Genomic DNA, 22722 nt, shown 5'->3' with positions numbered 1-22722 from the left:
CTAAGTTCCATCTTGGGGAAAGATCTGAAATGAAGAGGAGAAAACACTGATTACTGTGTCTTCCCCTACGCTCTGCTCTGTTCCCTTGTAGCAAGCTGTGAATCATGTTTCTGTGGAGTGTGAAGAGGACTGGAGGATAAGGAGAGCTCCTGAGCATTGCATAAAGCTGCAGAGCCACAGGAAAGAATGTGAGGGGTGGCTGCTAACAGCCAGGTGCTGCTCCCCATGATGGTTGGCTACAAACCAGCTTCATGCTGGGGCTGCCTTAGCATGGGGCATTACTGCTCAGAAGGTCTTATGAGCTCAAGCACAGCATCATGTTAGAGCAGCGCTTACCTTTCTGTACTTTGAGTCTATAACTTCCAGATAATGACACCCACATCCACAAAAATATCCAAATGCTATCTGAACAGTATGTTTCCTTGAAAACTTCAACCATACCTGTAATTCTTGTAGTTTTTACAAGCAATTTTCCTGAGATGCTTTAAGTTTGGGGGCAGTGCTAGCGGAGTAGCTTGCTATAAGGTGATTCTCCCAGACAAGACTGTGCGTGGTTCAGCATCAAATGCTGAGACTTCTCTTCCCAGCTGCAGGTTTGGAGAGGCCAAACATCTCAGGTAGTTATCCTGGTCTCCCTTACTAGTCTAGGAAGGGAACTGAGAGTTTGCAGAAAGAAGTGTATTAAAATGTTTGGTTGCCATCATTCTTATTCAGTAGCTCCTTACCTTGAGACTTGCTTGGGAGGTGTAAGGCAGGGATTTGGGTCTTCTCTCTGCCTGAGAGGATCCTCAAGCCAAGTCCTTCCTGTGACTGCCAAATAACTGGTCTATAAACCACTCTGTGGAGGCAGGAGTGAGGGGGAGAAGTATCATCCTTCACTATGCTCAAGAGATTGGGTGGATGAGGAGACTGCTGCCTTTAAAAACTTGTGCAAAATGGGAGAAGCAGGAGGAGGAGTGGCGTGCCTCTCCTTAGCCAGCACTTATCTCTGTAGAAAAATGGTTATAGCTGAAAGACATGGCTCCAGGCAGAGGTTTGACACCCTCTGAGGAGAGCAATGCTCTAACTGCTGGGCTATTATGTGAAAGGTTGGAGCTCAGCTCTGTCCTCCACCTCTGTTTTAATTGACAGGCAAGTGCTTGATGAGCTGAGTCAGACTCAAGCTGCTCAGTGGAGCTGTGTGCTAAGAGAGGCACCTGGAGGAGACAAACCATGGCAGGAGGAGCATGGCAGAGCGTGGCACATCATGGCACAGCTGAGCTGCTGGGGGCTGGGGATGGCTGGGAGGAATGTACAAATCTGAAATTGGATGCAGGCTCAGGAAGTGGTTGGCACATCCCCTGGCCACAAAGGCAATGCCTTGGTTTTCCAGCTCGTGATAGGTGGCTAAACATGTCCCCAGAGGTTTTGGCAGCATCTGTAGGGCCTGGGGGGCTTTTGGCATTGAAGCACAAGGGACTGTTGTGGGGGCTGGAGAACTGCTCTGCCTTCTTTGCAACAGGAAGAGTGTTCTGCCCTGTTCCAAGTGAATCCTCTAATCTGTGAAGAACTGATAGATGCAGGGCTCTGCTCCCCTTCCTTTTGGGAGAGGGAAGTTCAGCTGTAGGAGAGGTTTCACAGAAATGCCTTCTTGTCTTGAAATGGTTATAGGCTTTTTCAAAGCTCTCCAGGTTTAGGGATTTCCCCTAGTCCAGTGCTTCCGTGACTCCTGTACCCTGAATGCCTACGCTGTGCCCAGAGGGCATCTCTCCCTTTGGGTTGGGCACGCTGCCATGCACTGGAGCCTGCTGAGCCCTGAGGCAGTGCCCAGCCTCATGTGGGATCTCCCTGAGCTGCTGCCCAGAGCCGCACGTGGGTATCACCTTGTGAGCTACTTGCTCCCCTGAAGACATCACTTTGGCTTCTATTGGCACTGCTAAAAGTGATTGGCAGTGGCTGAACTTCTCCAGTTTCTTGTCTCCATGTGACAAACTCATGGACAGTTGCACCCAGCAGCACTGCCAGGGGGGCTGCCTGGACCCACAGCCGATGCATCAAGGTAGAGCTGTGCTTCTGTGCTTGAATCCAGGGATCACCCTTCCCTGTGACATTTGAGCATGCTGGCAGAGTGGTAGCTTGCAGTGCCATATCTTGAGCCATAGTTTACTGGGATAGTAATATTCAGCCTTAAGTTTTCCTTCTTGTGCTTTTCCTTAGGAGGATGCAGGAGATGGCCTTTGCCTCGTGTGTGTGGCGTGCTGTGCTTGGAGTCAGGGAGGGAGCTGGTTGTGGTCACGTTCATCAGTCAGCAACAGGGCTGGGCAGCCAGGAACTTCTCAGCCCCCTGTGTGGTTTCTGTGAAGGAGCCCCTGGCTTCCCAGGATCCAGCCGGTGTCTTCGACTTGTGCACCGACATGGAAATCCAACAGGGAGATGAGGAAATGCAACAACAAGCCAGGTAACTGAAAGCATGTCTGAGTATCGGAGATAAATTTTAATAAACATGACACTGCTTTTTTCTCACATCCCCCTTATCTCTCTCTGTTACCCCAGGATACTTTTAAAGCCTGTGGTGAGATGCCAGATCACAGTTTCTGCATTTCAGGGGCCTAACTGAAAACAGATGCCATGTTCCTGCGAGCCACCTCCCCACACTGGCCATGGCAGACCTGGTGTCATGGGGGCTGCCAGCACGTGGGCTATGCTGGAGGGGGATTGTCCCTTGGACAGGGCCCTGCTGGGTGTATTGCTCTGCCCTCCACCTTTCCCCAGGGCCCTAGTGTAATTTTTTGTATTTTACTTTGGTTTAGTTCCCAAAGGCGAAACTGAGAGCAGCCTCCAATTTTTCTCTTTTCTTTTTTTTTTTTTGTTCTTTTCCTTCCTATTAGTGTTCAGGGAAAACAGAACTGAATCAGGGAATACAGAACTGAAACGAAGTGTAATGTTTGGGGACTGGTTAAAATTAGTATTCCTCGTGAATGATGACATTCCCAGCAGAGAGGGAATTAGTTAATCTGTTTTTGTTTTTGTTTTTTCTTGATGGGGCCTGCTTCTTCCTCATGACACAGAGCATTTTGCTATGCAGCTGGGAAGAAGATTTCCAAATTCCTTGCTTCTGCCCATGGCAAAGAGTTGGTTGCTGCTTCATTATAGGAATTAAAAAGGGACTCAATAACATGATAAACACATGCATTAAGCGAGTTTGCTCTTCGCTTCTCTAGAATTTTTCTGCAAACACCGTGCTGGCACAACAAGGCCATGGGAACCTGCATCACAATCCCTGCAGAACTTAGCTAAAGGGGATGGAGGTGTCTTAGTCCCCTCGTGGACTCACCAGCAGCAGCTTGGCAGTGCTATTGCAACCTTGGTGCTCATGGGGGACATGGGGACTGACAGTCCCTCTAATGGCAAATAAAACTTCAGCCAGCTGCTTGTGACAAGCCATTTCAATGCTGTCATTTCAAGGTTTCATGAACCTAGAGAAAGAGGGTGGTTGAAGGGAAAGAGATGGTCTTTATGTATCTATTAAATAAATCAGGTTTGAGGGAGCTTGGCTATTTTGTCCTGAAGAAAAGAGTTCTGTTATGGAGCAAAGGAGCTGAAGTGTCTGCCAAAGTGTCTAACATGATGCAAAGTCTTTAGACATTGCATAGAACTATGCAGCTCAATGAGATAGGCTGGTTAAAGTCAAACAGCCTCTTACACCTTAAACAAACAGTAGATGAAAGCTCCTCCCAGCCACACTGTGTGGAATAATGGTGCTGCAGCCAGACTCCTTTAACCTGACCTGGGATGCACTAATTTATCTGCCTTAACCAAACTGAACTGAAGAGCCCCTGATTTCAGGGAGGCCATAAATATGCAGTTTGTGCAAAATGAAGCTCTTGCTTGTGCTACAGTAGAAAACAGCAAGTTGCTTAAAGAATACTCAACTCTGAGTTGACAAGTTTTGGAGTGCATCAGTGCTGATCAAATCTTAAAAACCCATAAAAATGGGCCATGGAAAAAAAATTCTCCTCTGTGTCTGAAGTGTTTAGGTGCTTTTTAAGTTGTGTTCCACTGGGAGTTGAAGAAGTGGTGATATAGGCTGTAAATCTCCAGCTAAGCATAATTTAACAACACAAGAAATATTTTCAGATCTGGAATTCAGACACTGAGGTGGGTCTGCTTAGTCAGGGTCTAATTCTCTGGAACTGGGTCTGGCCTGGGACATCTGACTCTGTAAGAAGATTTTGGATGCTATTTTTCATCCAAGAATTAAAAATGAGAAGCCCATTCCCTTAAAATAGGCTCTTTTTTTTGTAGATGAGAAGTTTCATGTGGGGACAGCTGAGCACATCATTGTGTCCAATCAGCTGTGTGTCAGGTAAAGTCAAGATGTTCAAAACGTAATGAAGCCCAACTGGAGAGGTGGCTGGATGGAGAACAACTCCTCCTGAGACAGATGCTGGCATTTAAAGCTGCCTGCTCCTTTTCCTGGTTTTTGTTTGTTTGTCTGGTATTTTGTGTTTTTGTTTTTGTGTTTTGTTTTCTTTGTTTATTTGTTTGCTTATTTTTTCCCCTCAGAATGTTTTCCAACCAATAATTCCTTTTTCTGTTGCAGGGTGATGCATCTACCAAGGACAGGAAATGTAAAATCTCCCATGAAGCACGCATTTGTCTAATACAGTTGCTGAGCTTTATTTTAAAAGATGTCTGGTTTTGTTTAGGTAAGCATAGAAAACTTCAGTGGTTAGGAAGTAATGCTCATTATTGTTATTATTTTTGCTAGTTAAGCCAAAGCTTTTGGGTCGGAGTGAATGAAATAGAAAGAAAGTCACGTTCTAGCATGTCTTCATCCTATGAAAAGGATTTGGGTTTTTTTTTAAATGGTTCTTGTGAAGTGTATTTGTGTGTTTGTGTGTACTACATGGGTGCATTTTAAAAAGTTGGCTTTATTGCCTTCATCACTGACTTCATCTCAGAAGTGAATGCTAGGAGTGTGAGTAAAATATGTGTATGTGTGCTCTAGATAAAGCATAGACATTTTTTCATCTTTCCTGCCTGCTAATGTGGCAAGGGACCTGATCCTGCCTGCACAAGGGATGTGGACCCTACAGGGAGAATAACACTGGCACTGAGACACCTCCTTTCTCTACTTGCCTTGTTTTCTCACTGGGTCTAGACCTTGGTGTCCATGGTGGGAAGAGGTGCTTGCACATAAAATAAGACAGAGGTTTCCCCCTCTATGCTGGAGACAGGGGAAGGAGGAAGCCCCTGGGTTAGGATCACTGGAGATTTTGTAACTGTGAGTCCAGTCACTCTGAGTTTATAAACTGAAGCATGTTTCTGTAAAGCTTTTTATATGGTCTGAAGCCTTTCTCCAAAGTAATTGTAGGATTTATTAAAAAATTTTATGAGAGTATGTGATATGAAGGGAATCTCATATAAAACAGAGAGAAAACAGAAGAGATTAGTTGGCAAGAGTCATTAATAATCTCAAAGGGGAAGAGACTGTCAGGAAAAGGAAATTCTCTGGCAAGGCAGAATGGCAGATAATTAATAATTATTCAGTTATAGTAGGTAATAACTAGCATATATTCTGACTGTTCATCAGTGGCTTGCCAGGCTTCATCTCATCATGTTTTGGTGTGTGTGCAACTCTTCATGAAATCTAGAAGGTGACATTTGATGTTGAGCCAGAACAACTCTGGTTTCTTAATTAAGGGAGAAGAGTCTTTCTCAAGGCTTCGATACAGCTTCATAGGGCTGTCACCAGGACTGCTAAAATCTGGGCTTCTGCTGCTGAGCCTGCAGGGTTTCCAAGGGTGAGAGAACATGACTTTTCAGACCCACCAAGCCTGGAAACACTGTATGCATTTGCAGTTCTTCAGAGTCCAGTACAACAGGATGATCTGAGAAGATGGAGCCTGAAAGGCAGTGATTTCAAGCAATAAGATAAGGAAAAATATAGGAGCTGAAGTCTGCTCTTGGAGGAGAGTCTTATCTTGCAGAAAAACCAAGCTGCCTGGTGTGCCTTATGGGACACCGAGACATTGTGTTAGTAATACTGTTAAAAATGGTTAGGCCTGTATATCTGCATCATATACAGGTTGTGTAAGCAGTTCTTGGGTAAAACTCTCTTCAGGAAGCCAATAACTTGGTGTAGACATTGTGTATGTTGGGGAGTCAAAGCTGTTAATGAAAAATATAGAGTGAAGTGATTGTACTCTAAGAAGTGTAAGAGTAGTAGAGCCACAATGTGGCAAGACCTCAGATGTAAGAAAATGGTGGAATAAGTGTGTCTTGTGTGACATTTTTCTTGGAAGGCCAGAGAAGCTGCCTTCCTTAAATTATCCATTTGGTACCAGTAAGTGGTAACAGTTTCTGTCGCTTTGGTTTGAAATGGGAAGAATAAATACAGCACATTCTTGGCTATTGACCAAGACAGAGGGATGAGGCATCTGTGAGTTTTGTGAGGACCCTGAGCCCTTTCCAAGGATAGAGGAACAAACTGAACTGTGCAAGGTGTGGGAATTCAGGAAAAATGGATTGATACCTGTAGGGGGATGGTCTGTGCTTTACCCATTTACCATTGGCTTAGGGGAAGGGAATTGATGCTTAAAGCTGAAAATCTTGCTAAAAACACTGTCTTTGAAGACACTGAGTGCATTTTCCCCCGTGTCATTCTTTAGATATTTTGCTTTGGTGACTACCATGTGGCCAACACAGTTTAGTCCCTCCTGCCCATCATTCTAAACATGTCTGTGTGGGGAGCTGGATGTCTGTATCTCTTCCTCTTCCATAGATGAACTTCTCATGAAATTAGTGCTCATGGATGCCCACTGCACCTCTTCCAGTCCTTCCCTCTGGACAGTTCTGCAGCAGGGTGTGACCAGCCTGTGAACTGTGAGGTGGTGACCTTCATCAAAGAGCAGCATCAAAGTGCTGGGGAGGTAGGACACTGGGCAGTTGTGTCTTGTTGCTGTCTAGATGCTGAGCCCTGGAAGGTGGAGTTTTCTTATGTCATCTTCTAGCCAGCAGAGACCCTGTGAGCTGGGAGCTGAGATACTTCAAGTCTACCTCCTTCCATTCTCAGTGAGATGTTGATCAGCTTGGTAAATATTTCTCAAATTTGCCATTACATTTTTTTTCCCCTTCCCCTTCTACTCTTTCTGATAAAATCCCCATGGCATCTCTCTTCCCCATCACCCTTTCAGTTGCATGCAGGCCTCTGCCTCTCGATGATTGATGTATTCAGGAGGTATACACTGTTTTAATAAATAGTTTAAAAGCCTGCTTCAGATTCTTTCCTCTGTTTAATCTATGATTTTTCAAAATAGTTTAAAAGGCCTTAGGGATTTCATTGTCCATCTTGTCGTTTTAGGCTTAAGGCCCAGGCATTTTTTGATAGACTGCCTGTCTCACTGCAGATGTACTTTGAACCACAGTTTTGTTTGGAGGGGTTCTGCATACCTTCACCCTGGAATCTCCCAATGTCCATCTACAGCTGACCCCTCCCACTGCTGCTTATAAAACTTAGTTTTGCTGGTTTAGGGCAAATATAAGCAGTCTACACTTAGAAAGCTCTTTTTTTTTAACCTGCCTCTATATTATGATTTCTGGCTGCTGCAGAGGGCTTAAGCCCTTTCAAGCCCAAAACTTCATTTGGACTACAATAAATCTTGAAGAGATCCTTCAGAATAGACATGCCTGATAGCTTCACTGTCACCTGCTGTCTGGGGGGAGGATTTGTCCACACCACAATAACTGACATCAAGATAAAGCACATTTTTACTAAGCATTGGGGGAATTATAATATTTCACAGGAGTCTTAGAACAGGAGACACCTGTGCTAGTAGAGAGTTAAAGGTAGAGTCACCTAAAGCTGCAGTTATTTACCGTACCCTCATAAACAGCCATGCCACAGGCAGGGACAAAAATAGCTGCTAAATAAAAAAATACATATATGGATTTGAAACATCTCCAGTCAAGTTTCACATTCAGTCTTAAGAGACTTAAAAAAACAAGTGAGGCTGCTGAGCCCCAGTGTTGGGTTTGGACGTGGCCAGGATCATTTCCCAGCCATCCGCATCCGCTTTTGGATGCTTTTTCTGCAGAGCATTTTGGTTCAAACCACATTCTGAGCAGCCCCAGCCTGTCCTCTGTGCTCATTTGTTGTTAGCTCATTAGCTAATGACCAACTGCCCTCTCCTCTCCTGTGGCCAGACCTGGTTCCCTTTGGTCCAAGGTGCCTCTGATAGCTGCTGTCTGTCTCAAACCTCAGTGTTGGGGCTGGGCTTGTGTCCTGCTGAAGACCCTCTGCAGAAGATCAGCACCAGAAGGCTCTGCTTTCTGCAGCTGCCTCTGAACTTACTCCCAGAATAAAAAAGGGTTGTGGCAGAGACTGCAAAGGCAGGATTTTGGCTGTACCTGGCCTATACTGGATTTTTAGAGCAAACTGCTTAGCACAAGTTTAGGAGGTGTGTCAGATGGCTTTATCCTGGTATCAGATGGTATCACCTGATACAGATCAGGTGAACTCTGCTGAAAGCTGGGCTCCAGCCTTGGAGCTTGCAGCTACACTGGCAACTGCAAGCAGACATGCAACATGTGTGGAACTCCTTAGTAGATCCTGTTAGGACTGAGACTTTCTCCAAATCAGTGATGCTACCCTGGAAATCAGGAAGGCTGTAACCTTGGAGCTATTGATTCCTGTCTGAAAAAGTTTGCAAATCAGTTTGAGAAGAAAAGCATGGCTGGTTGCTGACTTCAATAGTTGAGTGCCATGGTCACGATAGCTTTTATTTCTACACATAAATTGGAATTCACCTTGGAATGAAAAAAAAAAATCTGAATGTCTATGTCATGCATTTAAATCTTTTGGCATGTCTGAGAAGATACTAAACACCTAAAGCTCAGCTCTTCCAGATCGTTCTCTCTTTCTTTGCCTTTAGAGCTATGACAGGTGACATCACCTGGAGCCTGCTACGCTCCAGCCCACCACAGCTTCCAGCTGGTGCAACCCAGTATTGAGGCAGCACTTTACAAAGAGTTTAGTATTAAAAGGTTGGATTACTGATTTGTAACAAGAGCCATTGTTCAAGCCTATTCTTCACAATGTGCTTCCACAAAAAGCAATTAAAAAATTAATAGTTTGAATCTTTTATATTATCTTTAACATACACTGAAATAATATGTTGGATCTTCTTGTCTGAATGCTCAGCTATGAATAAGCTGGGACAGGGATTTTCACAGCTCTCTTCATTAAGTTCTGACAAGCAGTGAAGGAATAATCCTCATAATTTCAAGCTGGTGCTTTTGATTACAGAAGCTCATCCCATAACTGGATTGTGTATTTCTAAGTATTTTTGAAGATCAGCTGCTTGTTGCTTCTGAATATGCATGTAACTGCAATTGCAATTGTGCTGCAGTGTTTTAAAACTGTTAAATTTGGGAGTCTTTGGAGACTTGTACTTCTCCATCTTCTCGAACGAAACTGAAATCAGAACATAATATCAACTTTTTTCCATCAAAATAGCCTATTCCAGCTAGCATATTTTTAAACAAGAGTTGAAATATGATAGCAAATGCTAGTGAGATTTGAAACTGCCTGTATTTGCTTTTCCATTACGTGCTTGCAATAATTGAAATTAGGTAGAGGGTGAATACCAGCAGGTGTCCTAATTTCAACTCTTTTTTTTTAAAAAAAAAAGAATAAGCCAGAAATGAATACTAAAATATGTGTACACATGTGCTTCAAGGAAGATATGGAAGATATTTGATATATTTGATCCAATGGTTACTTTTTGAAGCTGTCAAACTTATTTTTGGCTGTGAATTTTCCCTATTTCAGGTATGTGAATAACAGCAAAAAATTAAGAGTCTAAGAGTGTTTCCAGAGAGCAAAACATCCTTTATATGTTAATGTGAATTCCAGAAGGTTTGTGCAGTTTAAATGTAACACTTATGGGGCATCTGCTGTTGCTGAAAAGGGCTGCAATAACAAGAGCTGAACAGTTAGCTGTGGTACAGGGAGACTTGCAGGAGCCAGGAACTTCCTGAGAGCACAAGTCAAAGGGACAACTTTTTAGATTTTTCTCCTAAATATAGCTCTTTCGGGTGATCCCAGAAGTTAAACAATCATTAGATGTTGTCATTACAGTCACTGAAGTGAGACTTGAGCTATGTGAGAGGCTCCACCTTGAGCTCCCCCGGTCTTTGGGGCCAGAGAGCAGAGGTGAGGGGTGGGTGAGGCAGGGGGTGTATCCACATAAAAGTGAGTAATGCAGAGTTTGGATAACCTAGTGGGAGTCTATCTGAAGGATGGGGCTGGGGAGCTGATAGAAAGTATGAGTTACATCAATATGGGATTTCTCAAGACTCCTTCCAGGCTCTTGATTTTGGCCGTGTGTGTTAAGGATGTGTGGTCTCTCCTGCCTCATACTGTGATTTAGAGCTGAATTCTTGCCTTTTGGTAGCTTCAAGGATTTTGACATGCACAAGTTTTCCGGAAACTTATTTCTTAAAGTTTCCCTCCCTGTCTGTGTTTGAAAAAAATGAATCACTCTTACTTGTCAAAAAATCCACTTAGATGTTAAAACAGGCTGGACTTTTGTTTTTTCTTATCAAATAGTTGGTGCTCTGCAAATGCAATTTCAGCTTAGCAGTGGGTGCCTATGGATTGAGAACAAGCTTGGCAATAGTATGGATGAACAGAACATGAAAAAAATTCCCAGAATTGTCTGGATGGCTTGGTTTTCTGTTTCAGAAATAAACCAAACCTGCTACACAGAAAAATTACAAAAAGAAGCCAAAGGCTGAGAGAGGAATTAGTGGAGGCAACTCTTTTCTTGCCTCTCCCATCAAACATCCTGTATCGTCCTAGCTGGGATGCTTCCTGAATTGGGAGCCTGCAACTCTTCTCTGAATTGGACTTGTTCCCCCTCTGCAAACTGTCCTACCTTTCAGGAAATAGGGAATTTGGAGGAAGTTCTTCAGCTTCTGCAGTGCTAATGTGTTGCCCAGTGCCTGTAATAACGGTTAATGTCTGTCAGTAATTTAAAAACCATCACATATATTTTAAATTAGTTTCCTCTTTCATTCTCCTCTTCTCAGTGTACCACAACTTCTGCCCATCATGAGAGAGACTGGGTAATTGCTGGGAAGCACAGTTGTGTTCCCATGCTCCTGCTTCCCTTCCCTTCCCTTCCCTTCCCTTCCCTTCCCTTCCCTTCCCTTCCCTTCCCTTCCCTTCCCTTCCCTTCCCTTCCCTTCCCTTCCCTTCCTTTCCCTTCCCTTCCCTTCCCTTCCCTTCCCTTCCCTTCCCTTCCCTTCCCTTCCCTTCCCTTCCCTTCCCTTCCCTTCCCTTCCCTTCCCTTCCCTTCCCTTCCCTTCCCTTCCCTTCCCTTCCCTTCCCTTCCCTTCCCTTCCCTTCCCTTCCCTTCCCTTCCCTTCCCTTCCCTTCCCTTCCCTTCCCTTCCCTTCCCATGCCTGCTCCATGTTTCAGTAGCAGGAAATGTTTATATTTGTGTAGACTTTTCTACAGTGCTTTATGGAGGAACTGTCTCTGTCTTAATGTGTTTGTTCACAAAAAGCACAGAAGTGTCATAAAGGACTGTTTCCAAAATCAGTCCTGAGGCACTCTGTGCCCACCATGGCGCTATGAATCCTCTCACAAACTCAGCATGGGTTTCCAAACACTGGGACATGAAAGACTCCAAGGGGACAATCGTTCCTGCCATCAGCAGCACTGCCAGCACAGCTGCACCATGGTGTGCTGGCTGTCTTCTCCTACACATAACACATACTTGTCCCTCTGTGCTGGCACAGGGCCTGTGTCATGCTTTTCACAGAATGGTTTTTGTTGGAAGGGACCTTAAAGATCACCTAATTCCAATGCACCTGCACAGGCAGGGACACCTCCCGCCAGACCAGGTTGCTCAAAACCCCACTCATCCGGGCCTTGAACACTGTCAGGGAAGGGGCAGCCACAACTTCTCTGGGCAACCTGTGCCAGTGTCTCACTGCTCTCACACGAAAGAATTTCATCCTAATGTCTAATGTAAATCTCCCCTCGTCCACTTTAAAGCCACTACCCCTTGTCCTATTGCTAAATGCTCTTGTCATAAGTCCCTTCCCAGCTTTCCTGTAGGACACTTCAGGTACTGGAAGGCTTCTCTAAGGTCTCCCCAGAGCCTTCTCTTCTGCAGAATGAACAACCCCATCTCTCTCAGCCTGTCTTCATAGGAGAAGTTCTCCAGCCCTCAGACCATCTTTGTGACCCTTGTTTGGACTTTCTCCTCTCCCAGAGGAGGTGGTGGTTCTGGTGCCTTGGTGTCATTTACACGATTTAATTTTGATGATGGGTTTTGGAAGGCTCCTCCTCAGGTGCCTTGTCAAGGCTTCTCTTTCAGCTGTCTTCAGGCCACCCTTGAGAGCAAGAGCTATGTTGTGTCTGCACTGAGAAGGGAATGGCTACTGGAAAAGTTGAAGCAGGGTGGCAACTTCATGAAGAGGACCTCAGAAAGCCACAGATCCCTCTGGCAAGAGAAGCTGTGAGAAGTGAAGTGAGGAGAAGCCAGGATCTCTCCTGTGGGACAGTCATGGCTCATTGCCATAGCTACTAACTCACCTGCCTGACTTACCTTCTCTTGGCATCAGCAGCTACATCAGATCTCCTGAGAGAGGCCAGTTAACAAGGGACCCCAGTCCATTTAACTCCCTTCAAGTAGTCTGCTGCCTGTTCTGCCTATACCAGAAGCCACCCCTGCTTCTGTTACACCCCAGAGCTTGTGCTGGAATTCGGTGTAGCCCCTTCCAGTTAGCCATCCCCCAGAAGTTCTCTCATCTCCAGCTTCTCACTCATGAAGGGTGATTCCACAGTCCAACAGCTGTGGTGAGGAAGTTATTCCCTCCTGGGAGCATGTGTGGACACTTATGGGTTGCTGCCTACCATTAAAAGCTTCTTCATAACAAAGAATGACCTATGTGTCCAAAGTACTTGGACTTCTGAGCCATTAGTTTAAAAAAACAGAAACATATTTGAATGCTGCCATCCTGCATTCAGCATTCCCCTCATGCCCATGAGAAGATGAGTCTTTGTTCAAGTCAGTAAGACTTTGTTCTCTTGGAGACCAAGTCACAGCTTGCCTAGGGCAGACTTCATGCTTTGTCAGCCTCATGAACCCAAGAAAAAGCTTTTGCAGCCTTTCCTACTCTTCTTCTTCTTCAGGCTTGATCTTTACCCTTTGATCTCCGGATCTACAGCCTTAGAAAAACAACAGTTTCACTGGGGTTGGGGCAGAGCCCTCACATCTTCCAGGCTGTAAATCTAACTATTGTGTTTGAGCATTGCCTGTGATGCTTCTTATCGAGATCATTGTTCCACCCTTTCCTGTTTGGTTTCTTTCACAATTCCTTTTGAATGGGCTCCCTAGTAAAGAGCCCATCATAAACAAACACATCAAGCTTTGCACAATGCAAAATAACATTGATTTCCCAGTTTTCATCCCCCACGGCATAAAAAATGCACCCCAAATATAAAAGGAAGGAATTCCAAAGGGGTGGAAAACATCTAAGAAAAGTCATAGCCTCGAGTGGCAAACCACCACTGGTGCAACTGAGAACCTCCCATCCAGTCTTCAGCTTTCCCAGGGTTTTAATAGTGGGAGAAGGCAGTGGTGTGGGTCCACAGAGCCCCACCAGGAGCCACCCCCCAAGTCCAGCCCTCCAGCAAGGTCTCATGTTGATTCAGTGTCCTCTAGTGGCAAACCTGCGGCACAGGCACGACAGGATCAGGAAAAGGGGACCCTTTTGCCTGGTTTCAGGAGGATCTGCAGAATGGGGCCTTTGAGGAAATCTCTTGGGGAAGGAGAGCTATTGCATGTATCATCCAAGCCATGGGTATAAGGTGTAGCACCGAGGTGTGTTGGCCAAGTCCAAATGTCAGTGCCATCTGCTTTGGCCTTTGGTGTTAGACATACCAGAGAGGTTTCTGGAGAGTGTGTTGCAATTGCAGAGCTATTGCAATTCTTCAAGACATTCTTACAGCTGAGCCTACTGCCCCAGATTTTTCAGGGTTGGTCACTGTGAAGGACTGAGATACTTCTTAAGGGAAAACTTTACCGTTTCACCTGGGTGAAAGACAAAAATGCTGAGCTGCAGCCATGAGATGGAGCCCTCTCCATCCCTGTGGCTGGCTGGGAGCCAGGTGCATTGCGCAGCAGCAGCAGATTTGGGACTGGGCCCCAAATCCCTCCCCCACCAGCACTGGGAATAAGGTACTCATTCTTGATGTTTCCAGCATATTGGCAAAAATTCTTCTCATCACATTCAGTAGCCTTTTATTACATAAAGTATCATAACCAAACTGTATTTAAAGTCATTTCATTGATCTGCTTTTCTCAGTTCTGTTGCAGTTTCTTGCTCTTCCTCCCTGCCCCCTCCACCCCTGCAGTTTTCTTCCCATCCTCCCAAATTCTTCTGAACTTTGCTGTTGGATGCTGTTTCCCAACCTAAGATTTAGTGATTTCAAATCCCTTCAGACTCTGGGTATGTTTTCTGTCTGGAGATGAACTCTGGCTAAGCTCATTTCTAGCAGTGACACGGAGGCATGACTTGTTATTTTGGCATGCAGCACAAAGCCAATAGAGAAATCAGGAGATCAAATGATCTCTGCATTAGGCTGGCTTCCTGGAAAAGATGATGCACTTTTAGTTGTTATCAACACAAGCTCCCAATTAAAAATATGTCATAACACTACCATTGAGGAATAATGATTCAGCTTCTCAGATAATGGAATGTTTATCCCCACCAGCAACACAGCATTTTAGTGGCTGCAAACCAACCCCCTCCTCTAGTATATCTTTTTGTGTTGCAAAAACATATATCAAAATTTTGGCTGTAATCATTCTCCCACAAATGGGAAATGGGAAGTCGATGATAGCCCTATCTAGCGTTTTCCTCAAACAGATGTAGAAAAGAATTTTTTTTTTTTTTTTTTTTTTTTGGTGTGTGTGTCCTACTTTTTTACTGGCAGGGGCAAGGAAAACTCTATTCAGCTGACACTGGCTGGCTGATTTTATTCACTGTATTAGGATAAATCGAGACTGCAAAATTACTTTATTTCTACTTTTGTTTGCCCAGCATTGGACATTAGACAAACTAGTTTTGAACATCTCCAAAATATTTTTTTTCTTTAAAAATCCACTCTGTTTGGATAAAGTGCAGAGCTGGTTCTTGGAAGTTGTACAGGAGCCCAGCTGTGCCTTGCTAAGTTTTGAGAAGCTACAAAGTTTGCTGAGGACATCCTCCCTTTCTGATCTCAGTGAAGTTCCCTTGCAAAATGGAACCACTTCAGAAAACAGGCTTAAGGACTTCAAAGCTAAAGGCTTCTCTCAGGATCCAGCCAGAAGGGAGCCAGAAGCTGCTCTCTTCTCAGAGAAACACAGACCTGGCTCTGCACCCAGGTGAGACAGGCACTGGCTGAGGATGGTGGATCCCTAGTATGATAAAACACCTCTGATCTTACCACTTGCTTGGACCAAGCCACAGCCCTGGAAAGGCATTTTTGCTGCTTTCTGCCTTTTAGGGGTGTATTGGGGTAGACGCTGAGCTTGTTTCTGGCCATTGCCAGTGTCAGCAGTCACCCCATCACTGCCCTGTCACAGTGGGCTGTAGAAGTTGCTGGCACTTACGTCCCACTCCATCCTTTCCCCTTCCTCCTCTGGCAGGAACAGCCACTTTCCAACCCCTCAAACACAGCATGGCAAAACCCAACTTTCCCCTTGTGGCTAAAAGCCTGGAGCTGATTCAGATGCTGTCCACTGTATTACTCATTTTCAAGGAATGGGAGGAAAAGACAGGGCTCACACTAGGGGAAGGAAGTAAGGTTGGTTGGAGGTTTTGTCTGAGAGGGATTATTTTGCTTCAGATGATCCTAGTTACTGCTGGATGTGGAAACCCAGGGGAGCTCAGAGCAGCTGCCTCTGTGCCAACTGAGCTGGGCCGCTCCTCTATGTCTGCAGAAATAGTTTTCCTGTAGGTCTTGGCAATCTTCCTTTTTCCCACCATGTTCCTTAAACCTATCTATAGCACCCTGCCCTTTTCCCTAACTATTGGAGGGGCAAGAGTTAAGGCGTTTAGTGTCTGGCTGGAGATGCTGCCAAGTGACCAAACAGGCCAGAGGAAGAAGGCTCAATCTGCAACCTTTCCCCTGAGCTGGATCTCTTTTGAGGCTGATTTTCATGCAACTCTTAGGAATGTTTATGTTCTTGAGGGCTGCAAAGTTTTGTCAGACTGCAGCAAAACAGGTCAAAAATTGGTCCAGAATCCAGCAGGAAGAGCTGATTGAAAGAGAGAGAGAAAAAAAAAATTTGATCATCATCTTCATTTCCATGGGAACCCAGGTTAATATGAAGATATTTATCCTATCAGTTCACTCGGAGCAGTGAGGATAGAAGATAATATAATTTGTGGAATTGCAGGCTCTGACTTCCAGTCTGTTCCTGCACCCTTTTGCTTCTCCACCACCTACTGCTCATTAGCACCCGACCTGACCCTCGCTCTCCTGCCAGCAATGCTGTCTCCATGGTCTCACAGTGGATCAGCCTGCAGAGCAGCAGTTCTCTGGCCAGCTCTCCCTCCCACTCACTTGTCTATAGCAGGGTACATGGAAGATCACTAGAGATGTGAAGAAATGTATCATATGTCTGAAGTGTTTAAATACCACTTTTATGTGCCTGAAACGGAAATGTTGTTGAACCAGAGGACCTTGAAATCAGACAGTAACTGCTGAGAGGATTTCCAGTGTATCCTATGTGAGAAATAATTCCATCCATAGAATGGTTTTGGTTAGAAGGGACCTTAAAGATCATCCATTTCCAACCCCCCTGCATGGGCAGGGGCACCTCCCAGTAGACCAGGTTGCTCAAAGCCCCATCCAACCTGGCCTTGAACACTTCCAGGGATGGGGCAACCACAGCTCCTCTGAGCAACCTGGTTCAGTGTCTCACCACCCACACAAGTGAAGAATTTCTTCCTAATGTCAGATGTAAATCTACTCTCTTCCAGTTGGAAACTGCTACCCCTTGTCCTAGGGGTACACCATCAATTTTCGCTGCATTGATCTACCCTCCCATGAAAAGTACTGATTGACTATGGTTTAAATTAGACATGATCTTTTGCTTCAAACTATCTATAAAGTTTATATTTGTGTTCTAAATAGTTATGTAAGACAACCTAAATAATCCTTTCTTATCTTCCAACAACCTCTTTTTTTTCTGCACTGTAGAGGAGATGGACAACAATTTGTTACCCAGGAAGAAATAGGAAGTTTCTACACTGTTCTACTTGTGTGGTGTCACCTTCTTCCTCAAGAGACAAGATGATACAGTGATAGTTCATATGCCTTTCTATGAGTAGGGGTTTTGACAAAAGTCCCCACAATTAGCTGTTCATTGGTAACACATGGATCTGTCTTGACTGATACTTTAAAAAAAATTGTCGTTTTCTTAAGATAGTGGAAGAGGGAGTGAAGAAGATAAGACCTAAATCTTGCAGATAAGTTTATCTAGGTTAATAAAAAATACTGTGTGACTCACTAGTCAGAGGGACCAAACCAAGCCAAGAAACACTATGATACAATAGCATATTAAATACTGCATATGGATGTGGGAAGAGTAATTTGAGTTGGAGATGATTTGTAGTCACTCAGGAAATCAGATGTCATTGTGGATAACTGTGAAAACATCTGGTACAGTGGATCAAAGGCAAATGCTGTTTTGAGTTGGAGTAGAGTGCTATTGAAAGTAATATGATAACATAATGTTTCAATCAATAGGGTTTGGTCGGTTGTATTCAGATTCAAATGTAGAGGTACAGCCAAAGAAGGATGCTGGAAAGGACTTGATTTGCAAAACTTTTGGTGTGGAAGAGAGAGGTGCATTCTGGGGCCAAAAAGTGGCTGGGTTTTCCTCCTGTTACTGTTGCTGGATTGTGGAACACTTATGTCAAAGCATAAGTGCTTATCTGCCATAAGGCAAGGATGGGAATTGTTTGCTTATGTCAGTGGCAGATACTCCAAAACTAGAAACTTGATTTTATTTTTCCCCCCACAAGAATTCAAGAGAATTCAAGGGTCTTTTAGTCTGTGCTCTCATCAGGTGATGGTAAAGTAGTGGACCTGAATCTTAAAATCTACTAGTTAAAATGGGATAAGAGGGGAAAGAAAATGTAAGGAGAAAATAAGTGACAGTTTACAGGTGACATAAAAATTCTAGAAACACTTTTAAAATATAGCAAAAAAATTAGACTAATTTCTTAGGAAGGCTAGTGACCTGACCCATCGAATACTTGTGTTGCTAATTCATCCACACTTATGTGGCTGGATTATCAAGTTTTAAAATCCTTATATTGAAAATCTTTTGAGAGCTTTTCCTTACACTAAGCAGAAATGCTTTCTGTGTGCCAAAACACCTGATTTCTTTCCTTTGACCAGTCCTTAAAGGGCAGGAAGAGGCTGAAATATTCCTTATATTGTTCTGGTTCTGAAACAGTGTTACCCATGAGGGGCTCAGAGCATGGTCTAGAACAGCAAATATTTTAGTAAATTAATTGTCTTAATAGGGAGTGATGAACTTTATAATGAAGGAGTGGAGAAGCACAAGGCCTAAGCAATCTATGAAGGAGTGGAGAAAACCAAGTGGGAGAATTCCAAGTTGAATCAGCTGGGGTAAGGCCATTATTAAGCTTCATCTGATCAATTTCTTGAAAAGTATAAAGTTCTGTGTCTAGCAAGGCAAAATCAAATGCAGAATTACCAATGGAGTGCAAGTGTTTATGCATCAGCAAAGCAAAAAAAAGGGATCTGGGGCTTGTACTGGAGTTCAAACCAAACAGCAGCCAGGCATATGCAGAGAGAGTAGCAAGCACCTGGAGGCATTGGCCTTTCACTCTGCATGCTGTAAACTAACTTGAGCACTGAGATAGGCTGCTAAGTTATTCTTGTATTCTGTGGATGTGCTGTATAAAGCTTATTATGATATTTTAAAGGCTGCACCTGGGATTCTGGAGCATATGAATGAGATCTGGAATGGGAAATGCAGACAAATTAGATGGAGACCAGAGGTGGGCAGAAAAGAAACTCCTGAAGGTTTAGAAAACAGCCCCTGTAAAAAACCCACATAGTTCTTTGTTTTAAATGTTCTGTTTCAGGCAGCTCAGAGAGATAAAAAGTAACATGGAGAGTGGCCATTTTATGAGCTACACTGAATATTTAGCTTGGGTAGCACATGCCTCAGAACTTCTCATTGCAAAACCTGCTTCCTGTTTGATGTCATGTGGCTGCCTCGGGCATGTGTTTCTTTCTACTTTGAAAGAAAATCTTAGAAGGAGGACAGCTCTGCTGCTGTTGATGACCTGAACCTAGTGTTTGGTCCCAGAGAACTGCTCCGGGGTTCTGGGTTGCAGACCTTGGGTGGGATGAGCAGGCCTGGTCCTGTGGCCTCTGGCAGTATGTGGCATATGCTGCCCATGAAAAAAAAAAATTAAAAATTAAAAAACGTGGTTTCATAGTGTTGTGCCATATTGCTGCATTAGGAAATGGAGACTCTTTGGCAAGGGATTCCTCCCGAGGTGGTGTCATTAGGGACTTGGCAAACAGAGGCCATGGCTGGCCTGTGGGGTATTATCTTCAAAGGCTCTTCTTAGGCTCCTTTGTGAAGAAAAGTCTAATAATTCACAAGGACATGTAAAATCTAAAGGGGTTGTCTTGACAATGACATGCTGTTTGAAGACTGTTTAGCAATAGTCTGCTCTGGAGTGACTAACCTTTCATGGCCTGGGAGACAGGAAGCATAAAAAATGGGTGACACTTAAAGGCAAAGGGTCTTAAAGTGCTCAATTAATGATTTCACGGAATCTCTGCTTTCCTCAACTCTTTTAAAAACATACTTATTGTTTATATATACCTGCACAATCCTGTTCTTACAGCAAACTCATCAGCTCTAGTTATTCAGAGGCAGAACTACAGCTTGAAGCCATCGAGGATGAGTCTCTTTGTGACTGTTTCGTGCTACCCTGCAGCACCTGTAGGGCTGAAGCTCAGCACCCCTGACACTGCTAACTAATCCCAGGTGCTGCAGCCTCTCCTTGGAGTTCTGAGCCTACACCTTTGCTTTCAAGTACACAAACAAGGAAAGACTTCTTTTAGTAGTTCCCAGGGGCTGTAAGGCATGGTTTCCACTGCTCTCCAGCCTGAAAGAATAATCCCCAGCTGCCCAGTCAGATAGAAACACAGAAATAGACACACTCAGGTGGCTTTCTGTGAGGTTGACCACTACCCAGGTGCATCACAACTGCAGCTGCAGCACTGGCAAGAGGAGTGGTGGGGCAACAGGAACGTAGTTTCCCTCAGGAATCTGCCAGGTATTTGTGGTCAGAGGGACCAAGTGGCAAAGCAAAGTTATCTCTAGGACTGCATTGACTCAGATTGTGGCTGTTGGGGAGTAAAACATGGCTGAACTGGGCAGGATGTTCAGAGGCAGTACCAGGAAGGGGATACAGAATTTTTTCCAGTCTCACAGGGGATGTGTCTGGTCAAGCATCTGAGGAACATGATTCATCAAGTTCAATATAGGGGAAATGATCACCAAACTAAAAAAAATGTTTCATGTGTTACAATCTTTTAATTTGAAATTTTATTACCTGCGTAGAGCAAAGCCAGTGAGATACCAGTGCCACAGATGAGGCAGTTTAAAGTCAGTTGCTGTTGCACTCAAAAGTATCTCATAAAGCTGGATGAAGTTTTCCCCCATTCTGCAAATGCTCATTTATACATGAAGAGTGATGGACCCCTGTGTTTGGCAGCATGGCAGACAGCCCTGAATATGAAAGTCTGCAGAGACTGAGACTTTCTCTTATTTTTCTCAAATTCAGTCCCCATTTTAGAACCCAAGGTGCTGAGCCAAGCTATCTGGAGGGACAGACCTCAACTCGTAACCTCACTTTCTTTGCCCCAGTTTCCTGGCTTAAAGGACCAGCAGGTCACCTCTCAGCTGGGCAAAATGATTTAGGGTTTTGGGCTGCAGGCTGAACTTGATCCCCCAGTTGCAGATGAAAGTCAGTGATGTGGCACTCAGCCTAGTGGAGCCCAGGCTAGCTGGAGCTTTTTAGCACAGCAGCAGTATGAATGTTGGTAATAAATCAGAGAATGGCTGAGAGATTCGCCCTAAAAGGAAATCTCTCCAGCTCCATTCTTTCCAGCTATGTTGTTTCTGGGAAGTTGGTGTGCTGTTTTCCTACAAAAAAGGCCCTTTTTCTCTGCTCAACAAGACGCCAAGTCTTGAGGTCCCACTGCTCTGAATAATTAAGAACACTGTGTCCTTTCCTACAGTGTGACTTAGGCCTCGTGATCTGCTATGGCCTTCTCATTTCTGATTCTGACTTTAGGGGCCCAGATTTTGAATTCTACATGACACTGAGTAAGAAGTTACTCATACATGCAACCTGATTTCATCGAATGGAGCTAGCTGAGCATGGCTGCTTTGCTGCTGGCATAAAGAGCTCATGACCTGCCTCAAGTGACGGGGGGTTCATTTTTAGCAGCGGTACATTTTCCTTCCTTTTCAGACTTGGGGCGACTGTGTTCCCGGATGCAGGAAAGAAACACAGTATCTGAGATCCCTTGTGAAGCAGAGGATCTGACTAACGAAACAAAAAGGGGAGGGAAGTGTGTTCACCCAAGCATGTCAAACGCATGAATCAAGTTATTACCTTCTGGGTTTTTTTAGCCCGCTTGCTAACCTGGTGAGTCAAGTGAATCTGAGGAGGCAAGAGAGGGCAGTCTGACCTCTTTTAGCTCCCAAGGGATGCCATGGCACTTCTTCCAAAGCAGCAGGTGTTAGTTCCAGAGCTCTAGCAAAATGGGATCCCTGGATTAGTGCTTCCATCCTTGAGCAACTTCTATTGAATTGGTAAAAGCTTTCCTTTAGTATGAGCTGGATGTATGCCAAAGACAGTCTGAGGATCTGATCATGGAGATCTTACCTGTAATCCATCCTGTTTTCAGTTGAAAAATCTTTTTTGTGACTGTTTTTCTATTGCAGTTTTGCTGCTGTGTAGTTTTGTGTTTCAGCCCAGAAACGGTAGCATTTACTAGTGGCTGAAATACCTCATCTCTTACCTCATAGGTGTTAGATAATGATACTTCATCAGTTAAAGAGCAAGCCAGGACACTCTGGATTTCATATGAAGATATATTTGTAGATGTTGAGCCTGTTGATTAGACTTACTTTTGTGGCTGTAGGAATTAAGCATGATCAGAAGGTATGTAAAGAAATGTAATTATTGTACAGAAACCCATGAGGGCCTGGGAGATAACCTGAGAGGCAAAACTGGAAACAGAGGTATCTGGGAATTACTCTGTATTAATTTCTCCTATTATCAGATTTCCCTGTTGGCCTCCACAACCAGTAGAAACTTCTCTATCTATAGAAAAGCTTATGGACAGCTGCCAGTAGATGTTGCCTGGAAATCAGGAATGGGACAGCTGGTGTTTGACCTCGCTTTACATGATCCCGCTTTATAAAAAAAGCTGGAAATCTCAGGGCTCCCATGACTCTGGTGGGAATCACCCTTTCCATCCCTGTGGAGCAACCTTCTCAACAAGATCTATCAGTCACAAGTGAAATTTTCCATGTTCCCTGGAGCCTTCCCCTGGCTAGATGCTAATTCACACCCCCAGTGGGAATTTCAAAGATGCTT

The sequence above is a fragment of the Heliangelus exortis genome, chromosome 1 (assembly GCF_036169615.1).
Source record: "Heliangelus exortis chromosome 1, bHelExo1.hap1, whole genome shotgun sequence".
Lineage (NCBI taxonomy): Eukaryota > Metazoa > Chordata > Aves > Apodiformes > Trochilidae > Heliangelus > Heliangelus exortis.
The sequence above is the reverse complement of the archived record's forward strand: the minus strand, read 5'-3'. Positions refer to the sequence as shown.